The 16,558-nt window shown below is 38.8% G+C and overlaps 1 protein-coding gene across 1 annotated transcript in view; it reads left to right on the top strand.

Moving 5' to 3' along the window:
* The first annotated feature begins 1,042 nt into the window (after positions 1-1,042).
* The window catches only part of gnb1a (guanine nucleotide binding protein (G protein), beta polypeptide 1a), a 48,893-nt gene continuing 33,377 nt past the window's right edge, over positions 1,043-16,558 (top strand). Inside the window, exon 1 of the mRNA XM_067395529.1 lies at positions 1,043-1,397. The gene's annotated coding sequence lies outside the window, so the exon portion shown is untranslated. The remainder of the gene's footprint in view (positions 1,398-16,558) is intronic.

The raw sequence follows: 16,558 nt of genomic DNA on the forward strand, positions 1-16,558 counted from the left end.
GCTTGATGACGGCAAGTTTGAGTGCTGAATCTTGGGACATGTGGTTTTTACTTCACAGCCGGTGGAAATGATAGGGATTGGACTCTGGAAGAAATCATGTTCATGGATGTGATTATTAACGTTACTGTAGTATGAAGCAGAGCAGGAGCGAGTGTTGTGGAGCTGAACGAGGAGCTGGAGCGATTGATCAACACACGCCTCACGAGCAGCGGGACTTTTATTATGACACAGTCGCTGGCGCCGCTGCCGCTTTTCCGGTCATGAGTATGAGGAAACACAGCTCTGTTTATCATATTAAATACATTTGAGAGTGTTGAAAATTATGTTATAATGTTGCTGGATGGTTTGTGTTGATAAATGGCATGCAATTAATTTTAAAATGTATTGTATGATGGAGAAAATGCTGCATTACTGTTACTAAAAATAAAGCTGCATCTGATTATGCTATGTTAGCTACTTGACAAAATAGTGTTTTTCTCTGAGGCATGGTAAAGCAAGAAAATTAGATTTAAACAATAAGACTAAGCGTATTGAACTATATAACAATAATTAGTTTTCTGTCTATAGATGTTCTCTTGTCTATTAAAACATGTAAATATTAAAGCGTCTTTGGTGTTTCCATGGTTTCTACAAAATAAAACAGGAAACTGAGGTATGACACCATTGACAGGCGGAGACTCACACGTCAAAAATTGCAATTTTCTCACGATTTACAAATAGTTGGAAACATTTGGGATATTGTAAGTACTCAAGTGAACAAAATATATAACACTGGCCTTGTGGTTTTTGGATATTTTACTGCAAAAATATTACATATTGCACATTTAAGTATAATTGAAACACACAAAAAAAATCTCACTCCAAACTGAACTCAAAAGTTGGCAACCCTGCATATCCTTAAAAGCTTGAGACGATTATTTATATTTCAAATCGTCTAACACTTTCAATAACAAATGGCGATTCTTAAAACGCGCTTTCGCGCCGAAACAGTCGAATCTGTTGCGTAGTGACGCAGGCGCAGCGTGGGGTTTCCCAGCCCTGAGAGCAGGGTCACCGCGCCCATCTCTGCTGTCTGATGGCCGGAGCGAGAGCCTGACATACTGAACGCAGAAGAACCACTCCAGCACCGGAGAACGACGCGTGTGGGACGTACAGAAAGCCTGAATTTGGACCGAGCGTTGTGTTGGCCACATTTACCACCAGGCATTTGCGTGAAGCTTGCGTTATTTGGGCTAGAATCGGCGCGGTTGCAGCTGTCGCGGCTGCGGGTTCGGGGAGTGCCGCTCTCCGCTGACTGACTGACGGACTGTCTGCAGGTCGGGCAGCTGTGGATCTCTGTTCGCTGTTTACAGTCAATGATAGATAGAAACACAACGAACTGTCCCCACAAAACACAGGTCAGTGTTTATCTTCTCTTTAACGGTCGCCTGATTGGCTTCACTCGGCTGTTGTGGGGTGGGGGCCGCTGCTGGACTCACACAAACACATTCAGCGGCTTTCTTTTGTCAGTATGTACAGCAAATATCACATTTGAATCCTTACTAGGCCACATAAGTGGTTTAGTATGTGTTAACTTCCTCAAATCACGGTCATGTGGCAGAGATGTGCTGTTAGCTGACTAGCAGCACTCATAATCGGGCTCCATATTGATGTTAAATACTGTCAGGTGATTTCTGCTGTAATAGAAAGTCGCATTTGTGTTATGAAGGGTCATGTCTGGGCTCGGGGACGAATGTAAAGCCGTGTTTTTTGAGCCTGCATTGGTGCAGATGATGATGATGATGAAATGGACAGTGAAGATGGAGGATAAAGCCAAACTAACGTTACCTCCCCCACTTCACTTCATCATGGAGTCGCGCTGTTTGTGCGTTTAAATATCATCTGTCTCACTAATAAAGCACTATATGTGTGATCGAAGTGCTTCTTTGATTGGTTTTTAACTCTGAGCCTGCTTTTAACGACCTTAAACGGGAGTTAATGGGATTTTCTCGATCTGTTTAACGTGTGTGTGTGTGTGTGTGTGTGATTTACGGTTGTGTTCGTGGAGGAAATGTGAATGAGGAAGAGCAGCATCAGTGTGTTTCTTCATGTATGTCATGCCGGTGTCCATTTAAAGCGCATCTACTGTCCTGCTGAAACATGTACGCGGACGGGCGCGTGCGTGTGTGTCAGCAGTGTGTTCGTGTGTGTGTGTGTGTGTGTGTGTGTGTGTGTGTGTTCACGGCCTACAGCTGCTGCAGCCAACAAGATGGCGACTGATGAAGACACAGCCCTGCCTCACACACACTTACACCATCACGCATGCTCTCATATACTGCTGAAAACATGACACATGCGCTCAAATAGCCTCTCTTATTATGCAGCTGATACTCAAAGCTCACTTGTGTGTCTTAACACACATTACACATTACATCTGAAACATGTTTGCTCTCAAATATCATTTCTGTAAATCAGGCACAGGGTCACCGTCCTCCTGCCTGTAGTTTCAGGAGTCTTGACAATCTTAATGACTGGTTTAAGTTTCATTCAGTTTGGAGATTAACTCTACAGGATATCTATGAAATCAAAATGCACATTTTTTTTTAATTGAATTATATCCTAATTTAGTTTTTTTTTTATTCATATGCCTTGAGTCAGAATATCTTCTCCCTCTTTCAGCAACATCTCTTCTCAGATGATGAGGGCGGGGCAACCTGTCACTCACATGCGATCCACCAATAGTAAACCACAACCATCCAATCAATTTCTCATGGACAAAATCAAGCCCCGCCCTACATTTGTTCTTGTTCCTGAAGCTGTTCAATCTGATGTATGTCACAATAGGGAAGTAAAGACGAGTGCAGCTTCCGTTTCATGCTGAACACACAATCGATATTAAAAGATTCCCATGATTATGGATATGAATACAATCGCCAAATCCTTGGAGAAGGAAACCAAATTGATCTTGCAGGTTTAGTTTTTTTTTAATAATGTTTAATATTTATCTGACGTCAATATAATTGACACTGCTAAATATGTCCTGTATTACAAAGACAATAAATAGACACATTTCTGGTGCATTTTCTTTGCTGGCTGCGCACAAAAACAAATATACAGTGTGGCTAGTGTAGTTGTTTCACAAACTAATGTCTATCAGCGTTTCTTTTTGATGAGACTTATGATTTTTCTGATTGAATCAGTCGTCAAATTAAGCCAAATATTTTGTTTGGAAATTTTGTGCAGTATACACTTTAATTTGAGTGAACAGCAGTTAATGTAGCTTTTCAGACAACACAAACATTCACATGCTGTTAGTAAGATGGATCTTTTTTTTTTTTTTTTTTTTTAATTTTATCTCTTTTCAGAACTGGGCATTCAGTAAGATTCATGATTTCGGTCATGTCCAAATCCCCTGTTGTTACATAAATCTACGATATGATGGCTAAAGCGACAATAAATCCAGAACTGGAGCTCTTGTATCTGTACTCTTGTATTTAGTGTTGTTTGATTTTACAACATGGCGAATACAAAAATCTGAAATCTGAAACGTGTAAATACTGTTCGACTGACTTTCTATTCTGTGACAAGCAGATTAGAAACAGAAAATTGTGCAGCACTGCATTGTGTGCTGTAGTAACCAGGGTAGCCACTGTATTTCTGCTTTTCTGTAAGCACTACTGTCTGAGAGTGAATTTGCATGTTCATTCAGTCCATGTAAAGGGATAGTTCACCCAAAAATGAAAATTATCCCATGATTTACTCACCCTCAAGCCTTCCTAGGTGTATTTATTTATTTTATTATTTTTTATTTTATTCTTTATTTGACAGAGACAATGGACAATAAAAAACAAAACTGCCCCAGAATGAGCTACAAGCTAAATTTCATCTGCTGTCCCTGGGCAGGAGTAAACTATGACTAAAATATCAATATAAGAATATATACACCTACATTTAAGATACCACCCATAAGTACAAGACATAAACAATAAAATACCCCCACAAACACAAAATATATAACATACAACCCATCATTTAACAGTATAAACTACAATAGAAAAAAAATCAACGTTACATTATATATTCAATGATCACTAACTCATCTTTAACCATTTTTTTCAAATGTAATTTAAACTGTGCAAAACTAGTACACTGTCTTACATTAATCGGTAAATTATTCCAGTTCTGATCGCATTACTCTAAAATGCGCTTCTTGAAGAAGCTCTTGTTTGTCTTTTAATATCAGTACGTAAAAAGACAAATGCCTTTAGGGGTGAAGGTGCAAGATCATTGATGATTTTGTACATCAAGCAACAAAAATTACTTTTCAATTATAAGACGATGATATATGTCAGATTTCTTATCAATCACTTTTACATCACGTTTATTTATATAAGATATGTAAAGGTCCATGAATGCAAAAACACTCTTGCAGCTTCTGTTGAAAGTTGACTCCGTATAAATTTAACATTTCTAAGTTGAGTTGTCACTGCGCAGACTATTTTTTTTAAACATGCTTTTCAAATGTTAAACGAGTGTCTAAGATAACTAATAAAATATTTAAAATCAGACACAATTTGTAATTTTTCAGCATTAACCTATTATATCTGGATCTCCTCCTTCTTTCTAATCTTAAAATGCGTACAGGCAGTTTTCTGAACATTTAATGTTAGACAACGCTGATTAAACCAGCCCGAGATTTTAGTTATGACAACAGATCATTTTTGTGATTGTTTTATCATGTACATAAATCACAGTGTCGTCTGCGTACATTTGAATATATACATCAGGACAAGCATCTGGGAGATCATTTAAATACAAACTAAAAAGTATGGGCCCTAATATAGACCCCTGAGGTACCCCTGTGGAACAATATCTCATTGAAGAAATGTGTTTTATATGACTATATGTATATGACCATCTTCAGTTGAACACAATCAGAGATATATTAAAAAATCTTCCAAGCATTATAATGGCTGTGAATGGGGTCCAAAAAAGTGCATCCATTCATCATAAAAGTAATCCATACGACTCGAGGGGGTGAATAAAGGCCTTCTGAAGCTGTATAGATTCAGTAAACTCACAGCCGCTCAATTCAATGGCCCGTCATTCACAAAATTTGACATGACAGTCCCTTTAGTGCTTGTGAAATATTTTGTCTAATTAGATGATGTTTTCAGCCATCAATAAGAGCTCAGTGCTGTCAGCTGTGTTTAATACATTTTAAATAGTAATTTTGCCAAAAAAGTTAGATTATCTGCAGCTTTCAATTGGGCCTGCACAACCGTCATATTTAGAGGGATTTGAGCACATGAGCCTGCTGTAAGGTGGGCTGCGCTTTGTTTCATGTAGTCTTATGTAACAAAACGTCAGCATGAGAATGAAATAAAAGCCCTGCACACATTCACAGGACACTCATGAACGAGAGCAATAAACTCTCAGAAGAAAACATTTTCCTTTTATAAATGTCTTAAATTCCCCTTGTGCGCTTGATTCATGTCACCAGTCCACAGGAAGGATGTCAGATATGGCATGAAGTTACTGCACTGTAAATAATTTTTCAAAATGAAAAGATTATTGAGGTACATTTTACTCCTTTGCAGTCTTAAATTTACTAGCAATTTCGGAGTGAAAATTGCTTTCTGAAAAAAATTTCAGCCTGGCATTGCAGAGAAAAACTCGCTCCCTTAAGCCGGGCACACATTTAACGACTAGCTAAAACATTTTAAGACACACAGCGATTCTTTCCAGCGACTGAAGCAGGTTATTTACACACGGAATTTGAACGCCAACTGAATGCAACTTGCTCTGACTGGACGCGTTTGAGCGCGATCAAATTTACATTCATAATCGGCCTTACAATCTCTAAGTGTGTCTTTGGCTTTACACCCAGAAACACACAAAAAAAATGCTCAAAAAGAAATGTGCCTGAGCTGATTAAAGGCCAAAATATACTCTATGCAAGTATGTGAACGCCAGCTAAACAAGCTCATTTTCACGTATTGTTACATTCTGAACACCTCATAACCCAGTGCTGCCTTTGCGGCATCACCACAAGGGGGTTCTTGCAGGAACTTGGTGTTCAAATTGGCATCATTACAATATGCGTGAAGATGCTAAAAGTACGTAAATCTCATGGATATTTTTTACTTTTGTTGTAATCCCCCCCCCCCGATCTCTTTTTATCCCACTTCATGTTTTCAGCCACAGCTCTGAATAGGATTAAATTGTTCCCGTCTGTAGATGGCGGCTTTTAGGATTATGGGTTTGGTCAGTGATAGTGCTGATTTGACTCGTGTCTGTTTTATCCAGCTGTCTCCACAGTTGATATGCCCTTTCAGCATATTTGATCTTTTTTAATCCTTAAGCAAAGTTCATGCAACTGCTGGCTCTCATGGCATATTTTTGTGTCAGTATTTGTAGTTGCATTATGTAATCTGTATGAATGACGAGGTTGTAGTGCATCAGCTCATGTTTGCCCTCTGATGGGAGCAAAATCAAACCGGCTAGTTCACATTCATCTAAACCATGAGTAGACAACCTTACATCTGGAGAGATACCGTCCTGCAGAGTTTAGCTCCAGACCCAATCAAACGCAACCTAAATTAGGTGGTTCAAGTTTCAGGATTAAGGGCCGTGTGAATACGGGACACCAGAAACACAAGCTCATGCAAAGAAGTTTTTGCAAAGTTTGGCGCACTTGGACCTGCAAATTTGTATTACGTGAGACACGTGACCAACAGTCGGTAAACATGAGTACATCACGTTGTGACCCTTTATCATAATTTAAAAAAAAAAAAAACTTTAATGGTGTGTTCACACCGGACACGAATGAAGCGGTAAGTGTGAGTGATTTACATGTTAAGTCAATGCAAAGACGCAAATTGACATCCTGTGGCGCGATTCGCGCGAATGATGCGGCGTGAATTGAGCAATTCGCGCAAGTTGAAAAATTTCCACGCCGCGTTAACCAATCAGGAGCGTGACGTAGCGAGATGAGGCAGAAATTCAAAACAACAATGGAGGACAAAATCATCGTCGCTATACATCTTCATACATTTATAGAAACAGAAATAAAAAGGATTGTGTTTGAAAGAAAGTGAGTGAGGAGGTCGGACAATCTGATAAGTTGTAAAAAACGGTCTTTACTCAATACATATTAAGACTACAAGCCAACTAAAGACGACCAATTGAGCTTATTCGCTGTAATTTACAATTATTTCCCCACTGACAAGTTGTGTTTATTCAGAGGAAGTGTGCAGAAAGCAGTGGGGGAGACTGGGACACATAAAGGAGCGGGAGAGCCCCTCTCATGACGCGAATTTGCGTCTGTTGTGAAGGGATTTTCACGCGCGAATGAAGCGAGTAAACTCAAAATGTTCAAGCGTCCAACTACACGAGAATGGCGCGATTTATTCGTGCAAGTTGCGTCTGGTGTGAACGCAGCATAAGCTGCAGGTTTGCAATGGGTGTGTTGAAGCAGGGTTGAAACTGGAACTGAACTCTCATCTGAAATCGCAGTTTTAAACGTACTTTGCGTTTATTAAAAAAGCAAGTTCTGTATAGTATGAATGCGTGTAGTCCAGTGTTTGAAAAAACATTCATTTAGGATCTGAATTGGCTTCTTATCACAGAATGAGGCAGATAGTATATTATTTTGAAGTATTCTATAAATAATTAATGCTATGTCAATTAGCATTGCATTATAAATACACTTTATTCTTATGAAAATACCCAAGATGGCTTGAAGAACACAGATAAACCATATATTGTTTTATTCTGCTATAGTGATAGTTGTATGCCTTTGTCCATATTAGGGATTTCCTGGAACGTCAAAAGTTTTATTAATTCTATGAGGCATATTTGGACAATTCACCCCCCTCCTACCAACCCCCCCCCCCCACCCCCCAAAATCACATTTCATATAAGGAATGTGAGTTTGCTGTTTAAATTGAATGTGGTGTGAAAGTGTAGTGTAAAACACTGGCATGAGAGCACATCTTTCTATTGACTTGTCCTTGCGGGCAAACATACAGTGTGAGCACTGTTGTCTGATTCACAAACAAATGACTCTTTTCAGGAATTGTTCTAAAAGAGTTAGCGGTTTGAATCAGTCTGAGTCTTTCTCTGAATGAACTGGCTGATTCAGAGCAGCTACTGAACCAACATCCAACTCACTTAATGAACTAAGTTAACTTTACTGTCAGTAGTGGGCATGTGTGGGTATGATGGCACAACCTCTCGTGACTCCTATTTAACGTCTTGTGCTGTCCAGTGTTTGGCCCGTGCTGTCACTCATATCCTCGCAGGTCGTTTGAATACAGGTCTGTTATCAGACCATCATGTGTTGCTTTGAATAAGCAAAGTGGACTGCAGAAGGACAGTACTGCAAGTTGCTGGTGCTACGCTAATACGCTTTTGCATGTGAACACTCATCATTTGCATTTTGAATAAAGGCTTTGCTTTCTGTTGACATTGCTGGCGTTGAACTGAACAGCAGCAGAAATGTGGCCGAACTTGATGGGAGGAAGAGCAGCTTTCATGATTTGCTTTGTCTCATGTGACTTTGTTCAGTATAGAGAGCATCAGTGAACGCCCACTTCTTCAGCCACTTTGTTTCTTGACAATTTTTTTTTCCCCTTTTGTTGTTTCCATTTTGGTTTCAGAAGTCTTCATCCAGGTCTGAAGCCAGCTCCAGATGAATGACAACATTACAGATTTCTATTGAAGCAGTAGATGGACAAACACACATTGAACAGTGAACTTCGGTTCAATGAGCACATTAACTATTTGTCCTTCTAATGAATCAAAACTCTACGATACAATATTACACTACACTCTCTAAAAAACACTGGGTTAAAAACAACCCAAGGGCTGGGTAAATATAGGACAGAACACATGTTGGGTTAATTTTACCCAGCAAATTTTGTTGTTTGTTTAACCCAGCTTAATGGGTTGACTTTCATTTTTACTAATACTAGCTTATTTGTTTTTACTTCATACGTTAATTAATGTTAATGACCGCCGCTCTGCGTTTCACTCCTAGCCCAAATATTCTGTGACTGACTCCATAACCTGTCCATAAACAAACAGTGTACAGTTCTAAAGAACATATTTAACATGCTAAATATTTAAATTCTGTATCTTTTTGACTAAAATTGTATGCAAAGCATCAGGCATTTCCATCACGCGAAAAGACTGACGTGGCACTCGTTAATGTGACTCACATCGCGCCCCTGTATGTTACTTTGCATGAAATTAAAAGATATACAGCACAATAACAAATTTATAGATAAAATAAAACGTACACAAACCTGTATTTTAGTGAAGACATGAACCAATTTGAAGCCTTGGATAAATAATTCAACCACTGGGTTGTTTTGCGTCTGACCCAGGATCTGGGTAGCACAAAACCTTCCCAAACATTGGGTTGTTACGTCTGACCCAGGATCTGGGTAACACAAAAACTACCCAAACATTGGGTTGTTACGTCTGACCCAGGATCTGGGTAAAACAAAAACTACCCAAACACTGGGATGTTATGTCTCACCCAGGATCTGAGTAACACAAAAACTACCCAAACATTGGGTTGTTACGTCTGACCCAGGATCTGGGTAACGCAAAAACTACCCAAACATTGGAATATTATGTCTGACCCAGGATCTGGGCAGAATAAAAACTACCCAAACACTGGGTTGTTACGTCTGACCCAGGATCTGGGTAAAACAAAAACTACCCAAACACTGGGATGTTATGTCTCACCCAGGATCTGAGTAACACAAAAACTACCCAAACATTGGAATATTATGTCTGACCCAGGATCTGGGCAGAATAAAAACTACCAAACACTGGGTTGTTACGTCTGACCCAGGATCTGGGCAGAATAAAAACTACCCAAACACTGAAATAATAACCCCCCCCCCAAATGTCCCTAAAGGCTCTACCCAGGAGTTGGATAGAAAAAATAACCCCAAATTTTTTTTGTGTATGAAAACATTTTTCATTTATATTACCAAATATCCAGATATACAAATGAGCAGAAGTAGTATTATAGTGTTGAGGGATTTGATTATGATGATGCATCATAGGAGTGCTGAGATCTTTAGCCGTGGTTGGCACTTCCATAATGACGACGACTGTTTTGATTGGTGTATCTTTCTGTATAGGATTGTGGGTAGCTCTTAGTTCTTCACTAGGAATTCGGCAAGTATACCAGTTTTATATCTGTAACAGCATCTGAGCTCACAGTACATCTATCTTCAGGTGTTGTACTGTATGGAGGAATTACTTCAGATCAGCTGTATAAAGATGTTGTATGTATGTGCAGTCGAACGGCTGTGTGTTTCATGTGTGACAGAGTTGAGAATCCAGAGGAACCGGTTTGGTTGGAGGCAGATGGCGGCGTTGATTTGCAGGAAGGATCTGAGCTTAATTAGATCAGTCTGACTTGGTCCAGACAGTTGATGTGTTAAATGTTGCATTCTGGCCTGCAGTATCCAGTGTTAACACTCTGAGGTCTAAAAACGCGCCGGCGCGTTTTGCAGTTTTTTTTTCACATTGCAGCAAAACAGACTTCAAATACTCCGTCATTTTTTGTCATAGAGACATAAGTAATATATCAATTGAAACTATAGAATGTCTTCTTTTATTTATATACACTCAAAGTAAAAACAAAATGTTGTGCTTTTTGTAAAATAAAGAAAACTAACATGATGCGTGATCTCTCCTCTCCCTCTGAACGAAATCCAATCTGATAATTCTCAGAAAATGAACTGTAACTTAGTGAATACTAATCACAGAAAAATTAAACTTATGTCTAAAAAAACGTTAAGATGTCAGGTTTTAAATCATGTAAGTCAAATCGAAAACAAACCTTCTGTGTTTATGTAATCTGTATGAAAAGAGAGCCATGTCAGAAGACTGTGATTCAGCTCATTATCCGCTAATGCGGCCACGCCCACGGAGCCAGCGCTATTCAGACGCAAATTCAGAGGCAATACATGCATTCATCATCTCAATCGTGTATTTATTGTCTTGAAAAGTGTTTATCTGGATGTAAAAGTCATGGTTAGCGATCTCTAGAAGACATACAGTTAGTTCCTGTTTACTTTTCTTCTATGGATGAATTTTAGATGAGTTTTTGTTTCTTTAGCGCCCTCCTGCTGCTGTATGAATTGGAAACTCCATTCATGGAATAGCCTCTTCTTCTTTTAGATGAATTTGTGGACTAAAAATGCATAGAGCGCCCTCCGACTTCAAGGATGAATTGAAAACACCAGCGCTCATAGTAATGACAGTGAATATTAAATAAAAATAACTCCTCTGTATAGAAAATTGACATAAGCATATGAGAATCCAATATTTCTCCATATGTGCATGCTTTTAAACTAAAAGCCTATATTCAGACTCTTTGCATCACAGAAATACATTATATTTTAAAGTATAATATAAAACCATTACTTTATATTGTAATAATATTTTTCTGTATGTTTCATATATCATAATGAGCTTGAGACATCACAGAAGGTTTTTTTTCACAGCCTACTTGACTGAAATGCCTCATTAATATGCAAGTCATTTCAGCTCATTACTATCCAATTCTTTTGTCTTCTCAGGTGAGAATGGCCCATTTTCAGTGGTGATTCACGCCTCCTCGCATACTGTGTTCCTTGGCAAAAAGTGTCTTACAAAAACTAAATCAATATATTGTTTTATATGAAGGAGTAGGCAGCATAATTTTTATATAATTCTGAAGCAAAAATTCTAGTCTACAACCTCCAATACCCAAAAGTCTTGTGAACACAGATTTACTATACTTTTTTTGGCCTTATTTCAGTGACTTAAGTTTTTTGTTTTTTCAATAACCACGCATAAATGTTATTCCTTCAAAAGCACAAACATGTACATACATGTTCCTCACATATTATTGTAGCCTAGTTTGTGCTGAATACAGTGTAATGTCACTTTTTCCATTAATATGTTTATGAAGAACTGAAAAAAGCACAAATGTCAGAGCATGTCAAAACTTCTCCAGGCCCCAAATCAGCCTCAGACTCCAGAGGGTTAAACTGCTGCAACAGACAACAGAAACAACATGAGAAACAAGCTTTGTTCCAAAACCTAGTGAGCCGTCCTGCTGTTTGTCTACATAGGCCGCTACCTGTTAAGATGGCATCCTAATGCTTGTCTAGTTTGGAACTCTACGTAGGCAGTAACATGCAAAGTCCCACCGAGTGTCACAATAGTTTGTTGATAAGCTAATGATGCAATGCTCTAGCAAACATCAGAATCCATGCACAGGGATTCACTGATATTGCATGAAATGGTCCTTTATAATTAAAATACATTTATAATGGACATTTCATCTTGGATGGATGTTTTCCCTGAGCTTGGTGCATTCTGGGATTGCATTCTTCCTGAACAATGCTTGTGATGCTGCCTTAGAATAAGACCAACAGAAGCACGAGCATATAATCATGCTGCTAACCTTTTAAAATGGTGTTTGCTCACCCATGCTGCCTATAGGTAGACTCCTCACAAGGCTTTGGAACAGCCACAGTCACATGACCTTTCTTGCTTTGTATGAAAAAGCTTTCTAAAAAAAGTTGCCTGCCAGCACCAGCATTTTTGCAAAACTTTCATGCCCCCCAGAATATTTAGTTGTATGGATTTGTGAACATACAGTATATCAAAAGAAAGAACAGAGCCTCTGCTTTTTAACAAACAACCTTTTTATTTTAGCTTCACTTCTTCTTTATCATGAATGTTGGTAAGTTTCATTTAAAAAAACCTGAAAGTGTATGGAAACAAGCGTTGTCTTAAATGGTGGAATATCTTGTCAATGGTGGGGAAAGAGTTAATTGTAAAAAAAGGCTTTCTTCCAGTGTTGGTAAGTGTGTATGATCTTGGCATGAGAGTTGTGATTGTGTGAGTGATGTTCAGGTGTAATGTGAAACGCTGGATTCTTGCGTACAGAGGTGTCAGGCAGGTAAGGATTGGCTATGAACTAGGGCTGGACGATTAGTCGAAAAGTAATCGAAACCGAAATGAAAAGCAATATGAAAGCAATACAGAGGTGAACGCCAAGTCAACAAACAGACGGCGCGTGAGCGCTGAGCCTTGTGTCTTAATTAAACTTTGTCAGTTATATGATTTTAAGGTTTGTCAGTTTGGACATTTAAAGCGATTTTAGACGATTGGATGTGTATTATATCAAGCTACTGTGCTCGCGCAGCTGCATTGTGGCATGAACACTCATACAAACAGTAGCTGCGCAAAACATGAAGATCGCACGCACAGAGGGGAACGCAGAATTAACTAGTTGTCAGTGCTGTCCTGTGATTCATCACTAAAGTAGCTTAGATACTCTCATTATGTACTGGTACTGTGCTAATTTATCTGTATTTACAATGAGCAGAAATCTGTAAGAAATGTTACGAACCACAGATAAAATAACTGCTGAAAGTGAGCTGTTTGTCAGATCACTCTTTCAATAGGTTTTTTGCAATCATGTGGTTCTGGTGACGTGCAAAATTAATGTGGAAGGTAAGCAGTGCAAAATTCAGTCAGGCAAGGACCATTCTCCTGACACCCACCAAACCCAGACTCGTCCATCGGATTGCCAGACAGAGAAGTGTGATTGGTCACTCCAGAGAACATGTCTCCACTGCTCTAGAGTCCAGTGGCGTTGTGCTTTACACCACGGCATCCGACACTTTGCATTGCACTTGGTGATGTAAGGCTTGGATGCAGCTGCTCGGCCATGGAAACCCATTCCATGAAGCTCTCCGCACTGTTTTTGAGCTAATCTGAAGGCCACACGAAGTTTGGAGGTCTGTAGCTATTGACTCACTTCAGTTGGTCACTTCTGCACACTGTTATCCCCTTTCCAAAAGCACGAACCGGGTGCTAGTTCAGAGCTAGTGTTGGTGCCAGTTCGGAGTTGGTTCAATTGACGAGCCTTTTAAGAAGCGGTTTGCCTTTCCACGGGCTAGAGAGCAGCACAAACACAGATATGTCTCATATTTCACAGCAAAGCTAGCGCTGCAGTGCTAAACACAAACACACCAAGCTTGTTCGAGATGCATCGGCTTCCCGCAGAGCGATCGGCGCATCGGTCCGCGCTGCTACGATGCGGATGTTTCACTACTGTTGATGCTCATGGCTTTGCGAACCTACATCGGCATCTAAACACGGCTTGCCGTAATTTGTATAGAGACGGAGATTACAATCGAGCTGCTATTGGCTCAATTAAAATGGCGGTCACAAGTTTCTTGTTTGTCACGGTAACCCCACCCCCAGCCCCTGATGCAAGCCATTCTTATTTCTAGCCCAGCAATGTTTTGGTGCTACTTATGAACCACTTTTCCTGGTTCAGAGCTGGTGCTTTGTGTGTCGAAAGACAAAGGACTGATTTGAACCTAGGCTCTGGCTCCGAACCAACACTCAAACTGCCTTGGTGGAAAAGGGGTATGTGTGCCTCAGCATGCGCTGACCCCGCTCTGTGATTTTACGTGGCCTACCACTTTGTGGCTGAGTTCCACTTTGTTATGATGGCACTAACAGTTGACCGTGGAATATTTAGTAGTGAAGAAATTTCACGAATGGACTTACTGCACAGGTGGCAACCTATCACTGTACCACGCTTGAATTCACTGAGCTTCTGAGAGTGACCCATTCTTTCACAAATGATTGTAGAAGCAGTCTACATGCCTAGGTGCTTGATTTTATATTCCTGTGGCCATGGAAGTGATTGGAACACCTGAATTCAATGATTTGGAGGATTTCCCAATACTTTTGGCAATATAGTGTATTTCAGTCTTCCATTTCTTCAAGTTAAATCAAACGTTTATTTTGGCGGTCTGCTGTGATGACCTTTAGATTTTCGGTCTATTTGTCAGTAGTTTTTATGGTGAAATGCTGGTGAAGTGACTCTCAGAGCAGCTCTGGAGATTAAGTTCATCAGTTATGAACATTGTAAAACAATGTTTTAAACCCTTTCCGTATTTGTTTATGAATTTTTAGTTGTCATAGCTTTTAGCTTCTAGCCTTTGTTGAAAAAATAAAACATTTTGAATGCATGATTTGTCTCGCAGAAAACACAACTTTCATAAGTAAAAATATATAGTGAAAATATTTGCAGATCAATATACAAATCTGAACCCGACCGGACCAGCAGCAAGAAGTTGAGTTATGTAAAGGCAAATCTGTGACTGCTTTTCAGTGTGGTTTTCAACATGGCATTATGTGTGTTGTCTTTTGTTATTGTGGTCACTATGATGGCTTAAAATAGACAAGACTCGTGTTAGTGGTCTTTAATGGCCCATTAATGGAAGCGCTGGCAGAACGATTCACCTCATGTCATTATGTTCAATCACAAGTGAATTCACCAGAAATCTCTTTCAGTATGTCATGTGACCTACATACTTTTAAATGCACACTTCCCTCAGATCCACCACAAATATGTCGCCGATGTCTTCGTGTTCAAGCATTTTTTTAATGCCTCCTGCAGTTTAGATTTGGATTGTGAATGTCCACACAACCACATTAATAACTAGGTTGACAGAAAGCTCTGACAGTTAGTCTTCATCAGTAAATTAATGAATACGTGTCATGTCAACAAGCTGTGCTTGTGAATGTATTAAATCCACAATACTGGCATGTTCAGTGGACAATAGAATTTACTAGGGTTGTCACGATTCCTCGATTAAATTCAAGAACCTTACAGGGCTCAAGGCTAAGGACTTTTTTCTACTGGGCCCCACAACAAAAAATGTATAAAAGTAAAAGACAAGAAAATGGGCTTATAAAATAAGCATAGTTATTGTTTTCATTGTCTTTGTTACATTTAACCTAAATAAATAGGGTTATGACACCAAAAGCTATTAACTTATATTTTAAATATTGTTAGACAAATAAACAGTAAGTAATAAAATAGTAACAAATAATCAAATTATGAGTAATAGCACAAATAAATGCAACAGAACAAACATATAAATGAAATAAATGGTGCTTATTCAAGTTTTTCATGTAGGTTTAAACAGGAGATTTTCAGGTACAGAAATTGTAATCTAATATGTAACTATATAACTATTGATTAAACTTTATTAAAGTTTATCAGCTAAGAGCATTTACGGATGCATACAAGTTTTTAATGTTGAAAATATAAAACGTTAAATACTGTTATTTGAAATTATAAAAAAAAAATGAAGACACTTTAAATGTGAAATTAAACCCACCAGTAGGTGGCAGTGAATCACTGTTAATGACAGAGTCATTGAGATTCAACCGATTCATTCAAGCGTCTGATTCACTCAGGAAGTGTTGCTCAGAGACGCAAAACAATGCTGTGGACTTTGGAACTATTTTCGTTGGTGAAATACAGCGCAACAGACTATTTGGTGTCTAAAATGTAAGTCACTTTATATTAAGTTTTTGTTAAACTGTACGCTGAATAAAATCAATATCACATTTGTAATCATGCTGATATTTGGAGAACAACTGTGCTCTTTGTATAATATTGGTTAACTATATTAAATTATATAAATATGAAATATATACAGGGGCATTTTTGCCCCTTATC

Source organism: Chanodichthys erythropterus, chromosome 9 (genome assembly GCF_024489055.1).
Source record: "Chanodichthys erythropterus isolate Z2021 chromosome 9, ASM2448905v1, whole genome shotgun sequence".
Lineage (NCBI taxonomy): Eukaryota > Metazoa > Chordata > Actinopteri > Cypriniformes > Xenocyprididae > Chanodichthys > Chanodichthys erythropterus.